We start from the raw sequence: 13,368 nt of genomic DNA on the forward strand, positions 1-13,368 counted from the left end.
GCTCGGCGCCGAGCCTCTGTGCGGGAATCTCTCCGCTTTGCCCTCCGCACCCCTGTGGCTGCGCTCTCCTCCGTGGCTCTGAAGCTTCCCCCCTCCGCCACCCGCCATCTCCGCCCGCGAAGGGGCTTCCTGGTGTGTGGAAACCTTTCCTCCTTCACAGCTCCCTCCCACTGGTGCAGGTCCCGTCCTATTCTTTTGTCTCTGTTCTTTCTTTTTTCTTTTGCCCTACCCAGGTACGTGGGGAGTTTCTTGCCTTTTGGGAGGTCTGAGGTCTTCTGCCAGCGTTCAGTAGGTGTTCTGTAGGAGTTGTTCCACATGTACATGTATTTCTGATGTATTTGTGGGGAGGAAGGTGATCTCCACGTCTTACTCCCCCACCATCTTGAAGCACCCCCCGACCTCTAAATTTTAAAGGGTCTAACAGATATCCTTATTCTTTAGTGAGGGAGAATCTGTTTTCAAGTTCTTGGTTTGAAGAAATGTACACATAAAGTATACACATAAAATGGTATATTATTCACTTTTAAAAAGGAAGGAATTCCTGCCATTTGTGACAACATGTGACAACATGTGACAACATCTGGAGGACATTATGCTAAGTTAAATAAGCCAGACATAGAAGGACAAATACTACGCGATACTACTTATAAGAGGAATCTAAAATAGTCAAACTCATAGAAGCAGAGAAAAGAATGATGTTTGCCAGGGCCTGGAGGGAGAAGGAAACTGGGAGGTATTAGAGGGCACAAAGTTTTGTTTATGTAAGATGAATAAGACCTAGAGATCTACTGTACAGCGTAGTTAATAATGCTATATTGTATACTTATAAGTTTGTTAAGAGGGTAAATCTTATATTAAGCATTTTATCACAAAATAATAATTATTATATAATAAAAAGGCAGTAGGAAACTTTTGGAGGTCATGGATAGCTTTATGGCATAAATCATGGTGATGGTTTCATTGATATATTCTTACCTCTACATTCATCAAGTTGTATACATTAAAAGTGCACAGTTTTTTGTATGTCAATCATACCACAATAAAGTGCCTTAAAAAATTCCAGTTCTTGGTTTGAAAATTGGGTTGGAGAAATGAAATATTGGATCAGAGACGAATATAAGCTCATTTATTCTGTCATTGATCACGTGACTTGAATATGTTTTGTTACTGGTCTTAATACAGGATTTATTTTTGGGACTTCCCTGGCGGTCCAGTGGTTAAGACTGTGTTTGCACTGTAGGGGACGTGGGTTCGACCCCTGGTCCGGGAACTACGATCTCGCATGCCACACGGAGTGGCCAAAAATATATATATATATACTGGATTTATTTTATTTTTGTTTATTTGAGGTTAGAACTTTTCAAAGATTTTTATCTTGTATATTTTAATATGTGATTTATGTAAAAGACTATGCACTTAGATACCCAGAAGGTGGGGAGAATTAATTTCTATTCATCATATGTACAATAAGTAGTTTGGGTTACTTTTCGAAATACAGTATCATATATTTGTTCATTTGTTTGATAATAAACCAGCACATGGTATTCAACTGCCTCTTCAGAGGGCATGGAAAAGGGAGAATTTTAGCTATTCCTGGGAAAGGCTGTATGAATAAAGATGTCAGTATTTTTTAGCACATGGGAACATTTAAAGGTGAATATCTGCTTTAAAGAGGCACACATCAATTTTGCTATACATATTAAATTCCTATAGTATTCTTGTTTATAATATAGTTAAACATATGCATCATATTGTCCATTTGAGGATAGAGCAAGATTAATCTCTAACTTTTAATAATATCCAAGTCATGAAGATAAATCTAAAAGCATAAATTTTCTACATTTCCATGTTATATGAAAAAAATTCTTATTTATAAAAAAGGGATTAAATGTCAGATGAGAGTTTAGGTCTGTAATTTTATTCTTGAAGGAATCACTGTGGAATGCTAAGAATATGGTTTGAAAGAGCTTAGTAACTGTGTTTCCATGGACCTCCATTTTCAAAGGCTATTTTTCACAGAGTTGAGCTATTGATACTGTTTTACCATCTGATACTTTTTTGACATTCATGTAGCAATATTTCAAATGGGAAATTATATCTTGAGAGGATAGATAGCTAAAAAAAAGAGTATGCAATCCTCTTCTCTTCTTTTCACAATAATCACAACTTGGCCTTTGATCTGACTTGAGACTATCCTTCTCTACAACACAGTGAGAGGCGGCTTATTTGCTGGAATTAAGTGGGGCAAGATGCCATGTGATAATAATAACTGCTTCTATCTCTCCTAATGTGAAGTTTTAAGATACCAACTATTTGGTAAAGACAGATGTGTAATACATTTTCTGGATTTTTATCTCCTTTTTTTTCCTGCCAGTTAACATATTATTTTTTCTTTAAAAGCTCTAAAAGTTTCATGTCAGTGAACAGGAACAGAATATTTTACAGAAAAATTTCAAAGAGTTTTTTTTGTAAAGATGCACCCCTACTGATGAAGTGTTTGTGCTGGGAATGATAAGGGTAGTTTCCCTATTGTTCACACAGCAGGCTGTCATCTTTTTCTTCTTAATAGGGAAAGGTCTTATCCTCAGCAATGCTGCATGAGTTTTTCAGTTACTTGGCAACAATAATAAAAAAAGACACAAGCAGTAAAGGACCCATCATCAACATCATGACAAATAGTAATTCCTCAGCTGGTTTTAATGGCCATATGGAGACATTAAATTTCTTGCCTTCAAGAATTAAGCCCAGTGCATAAGATCAGGTTGAGCTCTGGTATGTGCAGCAATGTAAAACATTTTAGCCATTGTATGTGTATTAGTATGTGGAAAAAAGTGAATAAATATGAGGCATTCACCTGAATAAACAAAGTACCCCTGGAATGCACAAGACAAACAGATTTTTCTAATTTAAATATCTGGATGCATATTTTTGGCACATCCTTATGATCACAGCCAGCTGATATGGATATTATGAGGTCACCTACTGTGTGTATGATGATGTCTGTTGGTAAAGCATTAATCAATAGAAATAAATATTTGGTTAAGAAATGCTGCCATTAATAAATGAATATTTAAAACCAATCAGGATGTGGGAGAAACCCAACATGAGATACAAACACTAGCAAATGAAACTACCAGTAATAAAAATCAATAACATAACTATACTGAAGGTAAGGGGGAAAGAACTAACCCAAATAACCTTAGAAAACAATGACTTGACTGGGTGCTTAAAAGGATAAAAACGAAAAGAACTGTGCACAAATGTTATGTAGTCAGTAAATGTGTTTCTCATAGAGGCATTGATAAGACATTCTGAAACTAATTTATGTGAATACTAGAATTGAACAAATAAGTAAATAGGTTGTTAACAATAAAACTAAGATTTCTTACAATTGGAGAAAGAAATTACAATTAAATAAACTGGGGAGATTAAAATGATTCCTATGGTGTTAAACTGGAATCTGAGGTATTAGTATAAACTCATTACAGACACACACACAGATATAAAAATAGATATGTGTGTATACATGGGTTAATACACAAATATTTCCCAGTCCTGGCTGCTGAGAGGGCCTAGAAACAATGACATTCCAGTAGTAATCAGCATACCTAGAGACAAGATCTTGGTTTCTTAAGCATCATTCTTCTATAAAAGGAGCCAAGGATCCTTGGAAAGGTGGTTCTTTCAGGGCTGAGATGGAAAAAATCAAAATGAGCTTGGAACATCTTGTAGAACCAGAAAAAAAAAGAATATTCTCAAAAGATACGGGGAAGAGAGCATTGTTGAAAGAAGACAACATTAGGAGAAGGACCTCTTAATGGCCAAAGCTTTGAGCAACAAAATAAATAATGCTAATATTGGATTATAACCCAAAGAATAAAAAAAATTCCTGAGTCCATAACAATATAAATAATTAAATATATAGATGGAAGAGACACGACAGCTCCTCCTCGTAGTGGAATTGCAATTAATAAGTATTTAAAGAAGGGAAATGGAAGCCACTATTAGGCGTATATCACAGTGGTGATTACTGCATACTTAATCTACTGATGGGTGCTACAATCAGTGCATCTGAGGAGAGAACATATTTGCACTGTCTCAAATTATCTTCCTCCAAGATATTTGTTGACTACAGGAGAAATCATAGTAACTTTACAGTGGAAATGCCCAGCAGAGATCATCTTGACCAGGTGATCAAGGTCAATATCGCCAGTAATAAGATGCACTGAAATCAGGAACCCTGTGATACTGGTGCACTGTTGAAAGAAATGGCACCATTTCTGTGGTTCTCCTTTTTTTTTTTTCCAATAAATTATTTTATTTATTTATTTTTGGCTGTGTTGGGTCTTCGTTGCTGCACACGGGCTTCTCCCTAGTTGCAGGGAGCGGGGGCTACTCTTTGTTGCGGTGCATGGACTTCTCATTGTGGTGGCTTCTCTTGTTGCGGACCACGGGCTCTAGGCGCGCAGGTTTCAGTAGTTGCAGCACGTGGGTCTCAGTAGTTGTGGCTCACGGGCTCTAGAGCACAGGCCCAGTAGTGGCACGCGGGTTTAACTTCTCCGCGGCATGTGGGATCTTCCTGGACCAGGGCTCGGACCCGTGTCCCCTGCATTGGCAGGCGGATTCTTAACCACTGTGCCACCAAGGAAGACCCTCTGTGGTTCTTTCCAAGGAACTATGACCTCAGTCCAGTAATGAGAAGATACCAGATAGGCCTAAAGTGATGGACATTCAACAAAATAACTGATCGATACTCTTCAGGGCTGATGGTGTATTGAAAAAGCAGGAAAGACTGAGGAACTATTGTAGATTGTAGGAGTCCAGGGAGAAATAACAACTAAACGCAATGTGGGGGCACTGATAAGGATCTTTAGAAAGGATAATAGTGGAAAAAATTATGAAGTTTAAATGAGGTAGTTAGTTTGGTTAATGCTACTAAGACAACAATAATTTCCTTGTTCTGGTACTTGTATGATGGTTACCTAAGATGTTAACAATGGACAAGGCTGGATGAGGGATAAACTCTCTGCGCTATTTTTGCAACTTTTCTATAAGTCTAAAAGTAGTTTGAAATAAAACGTTTTTAAAAATTGCCATTATAAAATATTCAGGAGGACTTCCACGTTAGTTGCTGTAAACAACTTTCAAAATAGGCAGAATATATGAAGTGACTGGAAAACAGTCAGCACAAGATTATGATCCCAAAAAGTAGGAAAGCAGATGAGGTAGGCTCCCCAAATGACCCTGTATTTCTGCTTAGAGGCAATGTCTAGACTGCAGTGCAAGGAGGATAAGCCACAACAGAGCACAGTGGACTCATTGAACTGAGGATACAGTAAGTAGAGTTTGGGAATAGTAAGGCTGCTGAAATTTGCAGGGCAAGTTGGTGGAGAGAAGAGAGCTGGGTGGAGTTAATGCTCCAGAAATCTGTAGAAGGTCCCCTTGGATCTTTCACTGAACATTAAGCTGCTCACGTAAAGGGCAGGACTCCATGGGGCTGGGCAAAGAGCAACTACCAGAGGAGTTTAAAAAAATACTGGAGAGCAGTGAGCTGAACAACTACTGGAAGACAGACATGGCTGGGAGACTTTTAAATATTGAATAGCCAGAGGGGAGCATCCTCTTTGAACACCCAAAGTAATTTGGTAGAGTTTCAGACAAGTCTAAGCTGTAGGAATAGGATGAGTGTAGTCCAAAAATAATGGCTACCATACAGCATCCTAACTGCCTTCAAATCACAGATTGGATTTCTGGGGAAGGCTTAAGTTGGAATAAGAGGCCCTAAGTCTAAAATGTTTATAGCTGCTATAGACCAGTTAGATAACAGGTTGTGTCATGAAATTCTGGCCTCTCTGGACTTCATATTCCCTCTCATGGACTCCGGTCACTGCTCTCTCCCCTGTTCTTTCTAATGTTCCTCATTGGCTGGGGGTGTTCTGTCTGAACCCATTCACTGACACCTGGTCGTTCTGATCAAATCCTTCTTTCTCAAAGTAAAGAGAAAAATCGTATTGACATTTCAGAATTTTAAAGCATGCCCAGAGGAATTCTGATACTCAAAGCATCACTGAAGAAATCCCACTTTCTATGGATGAGGGATTAAGTTAATTTTCTGCTCAACCTACTTAGAAAACCTGGAAATTAAAATAACAGTGAGACAATATGTTTTCACCTAAAAGTTTGACCAAAATTTAAAAGGTTGATGAAATAAAATGCCTGTGAGAGTGCAAATTACATACATTAATATGTGAGAATATGAATCAGTACAGCTTTATTTGAACAGAGTATCAGCAATATTCATAAAAATTTACAGTCATCACATTCTTTCCAATTCAATCCAGTTTGCACTTTGCTATGTATTTCCTATAAGAAAACATACATATTTGCCCAAGAATTCATGCTCAGTAATGTTGATACGAGTTCTATTAATCATAGCAACAAATGGGAAATAATTTATGTGTCCATCAGAAGGAGAATGTTTAAATTAATTATGGCACATACACACTTTAGAATACTTGGGAGTAGTTAAAAGAGTGAGATGAATCTATATGTGCTCTCAGGGAAAGACCCTGCATTCGTTTTAGTGAGTGACAAGGGCAAGAGGCGGGACAATATGTACACTGTTATCCATGTATATTAAGAAACTCACAATGTATTTTTATAACACATCTATGTAAGAAAAAGTCTAGAATCAATTTTAAAATAAAAATTTAATTTTAATTGTGGTTGCTTCTGAGGAGAGGGATGAATTTTAGAGGAATGTGATAGGGAAGGGGAATTGTGACTTATCCATACTATTAGAATCTGGGGGCAATAAGAGCATTTGTACTATTACTTAAAACCAAAATTTTCCTCAGGGGCAAACAGAGAGACAAGAGGCAGAGGAAGAATGTTGACTTTTTGTTTTCTTATCAAGGATGGCACGTCTGCCACAGAACCATTCTCCACCTCCTAGAAGTACACCTGAGTTTTTAGGAAGTCTGTCTACGTAGATGATCTTTTCTCATCTACTTCTTATGGAGGAGGCTTTGGTTTTGACCAAAAAGGTAAACTCAATCATTGGTATGTGGTCAGTGGCCAATCTCAAATAATTCAGCCCATTAAAATCCTACTGCAAATGCCAGGGTGGTTTCCAAAACCTCCTCTCTAAATTCAGGGTTATTACCCTAACAACCAGTAGATTCTATGCCAAATCAGAGTCTAGTCACCAGCAGGTTTGAAAACACTGAGAATGTGGTGGAGGCACCCAGTGGGGATGAGGAGGTGTCTAAACGTCACTGTCTGAAGTGAACAGTTACATGGAAAGGGCAGCTGCTGTCACAGGGGTCCACGGTGAGGAACGGGATCTGCAGGGAGTCGGGATGCTCCGAGTCAGGGGAGGGCAGGGGATGTGGGCTGTCTGCTCCTCTGGGAGCTGAGTGCAGCCTCCAGAGGAAGACGCAGAGAAGAGCTGGCCAGCAGGTCAGCTTCCAGTCTGGACACGAGGGCACACTGACTGGGGAAGACCCAGGGGAAGGGCGCCGTAACGCGGGAAAGTGCAGGGACTGGACACACGTGCCGGGACCGGGGCAGTCAGCTCTCAGGGAACCCTGGGGCGAGGGGCAGGAGGATCCTAGGTAAACGAAGCCCACAGACAATCCCCAAATTGTGTCTGATTCTCATGTTCACCTTCCTTCTTTAGTCCTGCTTTTAGTATTTTGGCTACAAGCTCCTCTTTCTTATTGCCTGAGAGACATCATGGAGCAGTGAGAAGAGAAATGAATTAAGAGATAGAAGGGCTGCCTCAGGCTGGGAGGAGTGGAACAGTATGGGCTCTGGAGGAATTTCGACCAGGGCTCTAGTTTTGCCCTGTCACTAGCTATGTGAACTCAGCACATTACCAAATTCTGTGAGCCTCGGATTCTTCCTCATTGAAGTGTGTTTGATAAGCTCTGTCTTCTAGGACTGTTGGAATGTGTATAATGTATGTAAAACACCTGGCACAGTGACTGGTGTGCATTGAAACTTTAAAGAGTGGCAATTTTTGCCATGATTTTTTGACCCAGATAATACCAACCCTCCTGCCGAGATTTTTTGTTTTGTTTTGCTGTTGTTTTAAACCAGGAGATATCTGAGAATATGCAGTGCTATAGGACACTGAACATCAACTCAGCCAAAAATTCTGCTTAACAAGAAAATATACCTTAGTAAGTCATGCCCCTTAGAGGGTGTATTATTTAATTTGGATGTTGGGGAATCCTCCCCATCTGATGCAACTCAAGGCTAAATGTGTGTCAAGAACCAACTCCTTCTTTCCCTCCCAGCTGCCCTTGGATACAAATCACCCCTATTTTCATTCATTTAACCCCTACCAAAATCAAGCCCTCCCATAGGGGTTGCCAAATTTTACTCACATTAACCCAGTTAAAATACCCTAATGGAGCAGGCTCTGTTTCTCCCAGTCCAGGTTAAAGAGAGGATATGGGCACAGTGGCTTCTTGGCATCCCACCTCAAGGAAGTATCACCCTTATTTATCAGAATCTCCTTGGTGATGATGTGGATAAAACACCTAGTTTGTGCACTGTGTCTTCTTGCACTGGGACAAGAGCACAGGGTACCTTCCACTCCCTCCCCAGGTGGAGATTTCTCTCTGGTTAATCCATGATCCCAAAATAACCGCTAAAAGCAGTTCTCCATCGGAGGCTTAGTTTCTCAACTCTGAGACACACCACGCAAGGGTCTGGCCCTTGCTCACCACCCTCACACACCCTCCTCTGACCCACCACCCATCTTAACTGAAAATTACCTCTCACTGAAGGACTTGAGGTTTTTCCAAGGCTCCAAGTTTTCTTGCCTCAGGACATTTATACTTGAGTGCTCTCATCTGGCCCTCCCCCTCCCCCTCATCCTTTTTTTTTTGCTTGTCTTTTTTGTCTTAGAGGGCATCTCACCATCTTCCTTATACGTTAGCTGCTGCTAGACTCTAATTCAATGGGAAAAGGCTCAGTCTTCTTTTTCTTACCACCCCGCATACTACCATGGAACCTTCCAAAGAGCAGATGCTCAATTAATGTTTGAGGGGGAAAAAAGTGAATAATTTATTATGATTTTATTTCTCCTACATTATTGAATAAACGAAGCAAGTTCAGGTGTATAACTTTTATTTTACAGAACAGCAAAATACAAGGAATAAGGGAAACCAAGAATTGACCATCTTTTACTTTTTTCTCTATTTTTTGATCCCAACTATTTTACTGCTAATTTCTTTCACATTTCTAAGGAAATGCCTATTACAATGCTATCTTTTCTTGTTCCAGGTCACTAAAAAAGATGGAAGGTTACCCTATTTGTTTAATAAAATGGCAAAACTATTACTCTTAAACTTCATAAACAGCATTAAGTATGTAACCAGTATCATTCATACACTTAGATTCTGAAGCTAATTAAACTTTTTTAAAGAAGAAGCAACATTTGAAAACCTCCAACAACAAAACATAAATCTGTAAGTTATTCTAATATGCTATTCACTGTGATCCCTCCAACACCACCTCAGTCCCTACACTACTGCAGGAAGGTGCTTCAGGTTTCACTACAGGTGGGAGAAGCTGCCCCGGAAGTCGGCCCCGGAATGCACACTGGCCACAGCACCAGTGAGAAGCATAGCTGCAAATCTGGCTCGGGCTCTCTCTTCCTCATCTCTCAAAGCCTCTTCATACAAGAGTGGGAAGGCACTGGGGACTGTATCATGAATCTTGGCCAAGAATTCAAGGACTTTCATCTTGCTGGTTTCAGCCAGGGCTCTCGGGCCCCCCAGGAACTCATAGTGCGGAGGATCACTGTTGGGCACCTGGCGGTACTCCAGGTACCTTTCCTGCACCAAATCTTTGGTGATGAGCTTCTTGGGCTCCCCATGGATGAAGTGCTTCTTTCCAGCATATATCCCCATCACATTGAGTACTTCCCAGATATCCTCCTCAGTGGCGCAGTTGCCCTTCATGAAGATCACACAGAGGACTGTCATAAGGAGGCCGGTCTTGGGCATGATCTCCTCACCCGTCATCCTGTCATCACTGGTGCGCTGAAATTTGCTGACAAGGGCATAGCAGTGCCTGGTGGGATCGACTTCCTTCACATCAATGCCAAAAGCCAGCACCATCAGCTCAGAGGCTCTCCTGAGGATCTCGTGGAAGTGCTCCTTGTACTTTCCGATGACATGCTTCAGCATACCCTCCTTTGTAATGGGCTCTCTCATGTTATACTTGCGCAGCAGGAATTGCACCAACAGAATTGCCTTCTGGTCTGCAGCGGTTCTGCAGGAAAAATCAGTGCTGAGTGATGCCTGAGAGGTGCTTGGTTTTTCTTCATCTTGGCTCTTGGCACCTTCATCAGATCTTGTGCATGAAACACCTGCAGAAGTAGTGGTAGTGGATGGGGCTTTCCGAGACCCCTGGGATCTTCTATCTGACCCAGAAGCAGGGGAGCTCTGGAGATTACCACAAAGAGGAGGGGTGGGGGAGGAGAGAGACTCTTCTTCCTCTGCTGCAGGGGCCTGAGCATCTTGGAGACACTGAGCCTCACTCCGGGCCTGGTGGCGTTTCTCACGGGCACGGCGCTTACTCTTTTGCCCCCGAGGTATGATGACACAGGTCAGGGCCAGCAGGTGGGAGTGTGGGCAGGAAGGCAGGCAATGAGGGCAGCTGGGGGAGGGACAAGGAGATGCTGTGAGCACCTTCAGCGGGGAGATTTCTCCCTGGCTTTAACCAAGGCCACCTCTGCAGGTTTCTGTGAGGTCACTGCACTAGGACCCAAAGGGCTCCTTTTCTGATCAGCCTGTCCCCTGAGACCCCTGCAGAGAAGTCAGTGTGCCTTGGGCTGGCAGGTCTAGGCTCTGTGTGGTCCCCTCTATAATCCTCTCAGTTCACATTTAGGATCATTCTGTCAACTGTTGGCAGGGCCCGGCCATCCTCCCCTTTACCGCTCTGAAGCTAAACTCCTTCCACCAATGGCCTTCCCTCCCTAAACCCCACCCCCCACCCCAGGAGGAAATGAGGGAGAGCCTTAGCGGGCCACCCCTGCTGGGGCCTTCCAGAGCTGACAACAGGAGCAGGGTTTGATGGGACCCCCCTTTGTTAGGGTTTTCAGTCGTCGCTCATGTCGCCACCCCCACCAGGCCAAGCCGCCCCCCCAACCCCGGCCCCCGCCGGAGATTGACAGCCCTGCCCGGGGCCTCCCAGGGTGGACCACAGGGACAGAAAGTGTGTGTGCCGGGTTGAGCGTGCCTTCAGTCCGCGCTCAGTCTCCTCTCCTTGACGCCAAATAAAGCCTGGGATGTTTTCCTCTGTTGATCTGAGACCACCAGCCTCAGATCAACGTCTTCATTCCCTGAGACCCCGAGACAGAACTGACAGTGCATTGGACCTGTTATGCCGCTAGCCTTTTAGCACGCGGCGAATTGGAGCGGGGGTTCTATGATGTCTCCTTTGCTCAAAGGAGGCATGTTCCTGCAATTCTAAGCATCCCCCTTTCACTCTCAGCATCTCCTCTCCCCTCCAGAGACCTGAGACCCTGGAGGTGGAAGTCAGTCAGTACCTCATGGTGACAGCTCTGCCCTGGGTTTCCCAGGAGTGAAAGCGGGGGCGGGGCTCTGTGCGGGTCCCTCTATTCTGGGGTGGGTTGTCGCGTCATTCCTCAAGGTGGAGGCATGGAGTAGGGTGTCCTCCTCTTGGCTGCTTCTTTAAAGGCTTCCTGGGAAATACTAACTCTCTGAAAGCTCTGAGCTGTTTCCCTGCAAACCTTGCAGAAAATGGATGAGTCCCAGGCTACATACCAGACGGGAAAGTTGCAGTGTAAGGCGGGGTCCCAGGACACATGGTGGGCTGTAAAAGAAAAGGCACATTGGCCCATAGCGTTTGTTCGCCAGCCATACTTAGACTTTGGGGAACCTTCTACTCTAAAAGATCTACTTTCTGAGGAGAAGAGGCTAAGCTACAGGATTTTGTGAGACCTAGCTCTTTTATATTATCTAACATTGCTCAGTCCAGTGTGGTCACTTTTATTTTTTGACCCTCATTCATACTAAGAAATATATTTATATCTCTAACAAGTGTGTGTGTATATGCATTTTTTCATGAAAGAATACCTACCCTTGTTAAGTGTGATTCATTCTTTCCGTTCCTTACGTTTGATCATAATATTAATTTTTTTAAAAGGTCAGTCCTGATCCTCTAAAGAGGTTTCAGGTGGTTATTGCACAGCCTCTGGACTCATTCTGTTTCAAACAACACCAAACTTTGGTGCCATCCTGGCCCGTGGGCTCTGAAATGCTGCCTCAGATTCCTTCAGTGAAGCAGTGGAGAGTCATGGTCCCAGAGCACAGTGGAAGAATCCAGGGCTCAACTTTAAAGACTTTTCTCCAGTCAATCCTGTCATCTGCCTCTCTTGCAGGCTACAGACCTGTCTCGAATTCAGGGCATCCCCCTACCTGCCCACACTCAGGTTCTAGTTCAGTGGAGACTTATTGTCCCTCAGGCATTATTTAGTTTTGTGTTTTTGCTTTTGTTAATGTTTTCTCTTTATTCCTTCTATAATTTTTCCATGGTTGAATTTGGGTACAGGAAACAGTAGCCTGTGTTTGATTGTCATCAGCTGCTATGGATAAGGTACTAAATCTGTAAAAGAATTAAGGAAAATCGATATTCTTACAATATCTCTTCCTCATGAATACACATAACATACTATTCTGGTGGAGACTTCTTTTTCCTAAGTCTATCAGGAAATTCTTTTTGTTGCCTCCATGTAGATTATATACATTTTTGTATGGTTTCTTTCTAGGTATGTTTTTTATATTGTTGCTTTTGTCTTTGGTGTATTTTCTATTAACATGATCTAAGTAATTGTTGATTGTTTCAGGCCAGTCTCTTGATTTTGCTGTGGTGATCTTTTTTTCCACCAGGTTTCTGAAGTTCCTTATATGTTTGACTATTTTCTGTGCCTATTCCCTTAGATTTTTAATTAGAGGATCAAATTATTACCATTGTTATCTTTTGCTTTTCATTACTCATGACACTTATTTATTTGGTATTATTGTATATAGCTCTGTACTGGCTATGTGTTGTTGTCTAGATTTTTTTCTAGTTTTTAAATTAATAGACTTTTTTAAAGAACAGACTTAGGACTACAGAAAGTTAAGCAGATAGTACAAAGAGTTCCCATACAGCCAGTTTCTTCCTCCAGTTAGTTTCTTCTATTATTAACATCTTGTATTGGTTCCATGGATACAAGTTCATTTGTAACAATTGATCAACTAATATTGATACATTATTATTGACTATTGTCCATTGTTTATAATATATTTCACTTTTTGTGTTTTACAGTTCTGTAGTGGTTGA

At 41.8% G+C, this 13,368-nt stretch overlaps 1 pseudogene across 1 annotated transcript in view; it reads right to left on the reverse strand.

Annotated features, from left to right (window-relative positions):
• LOC309652789 (melanoma-associated antigen B18 pseudogene) overlaps positions 1 to 13,368 on the reverse strand; it is a 27,929-nt pseudogene continuing 14,561 nt past the window's right edge. The window contains exon 3 of the transcript in view: positions 1 to 10,734. The product of the transcript in view is annotated as a melanoma-associated antigen B18 pseudogene (transcript). The remainder of the gene's footprint in view (positions 10,735 to 13,368) is intronic.

This window comes from Balaenoptera physalus (assembly GCF_965194825.1).
Source record: "Balaenoptera physalus genome assembly, chromosome: X".
Taxonomy (NCBI): Eukaryota; Metazoa; Chordata; class Mammalia; order Artiodactyla; family Balaenopteridae; genus Balaenoptera; species Balaenoptera physalus.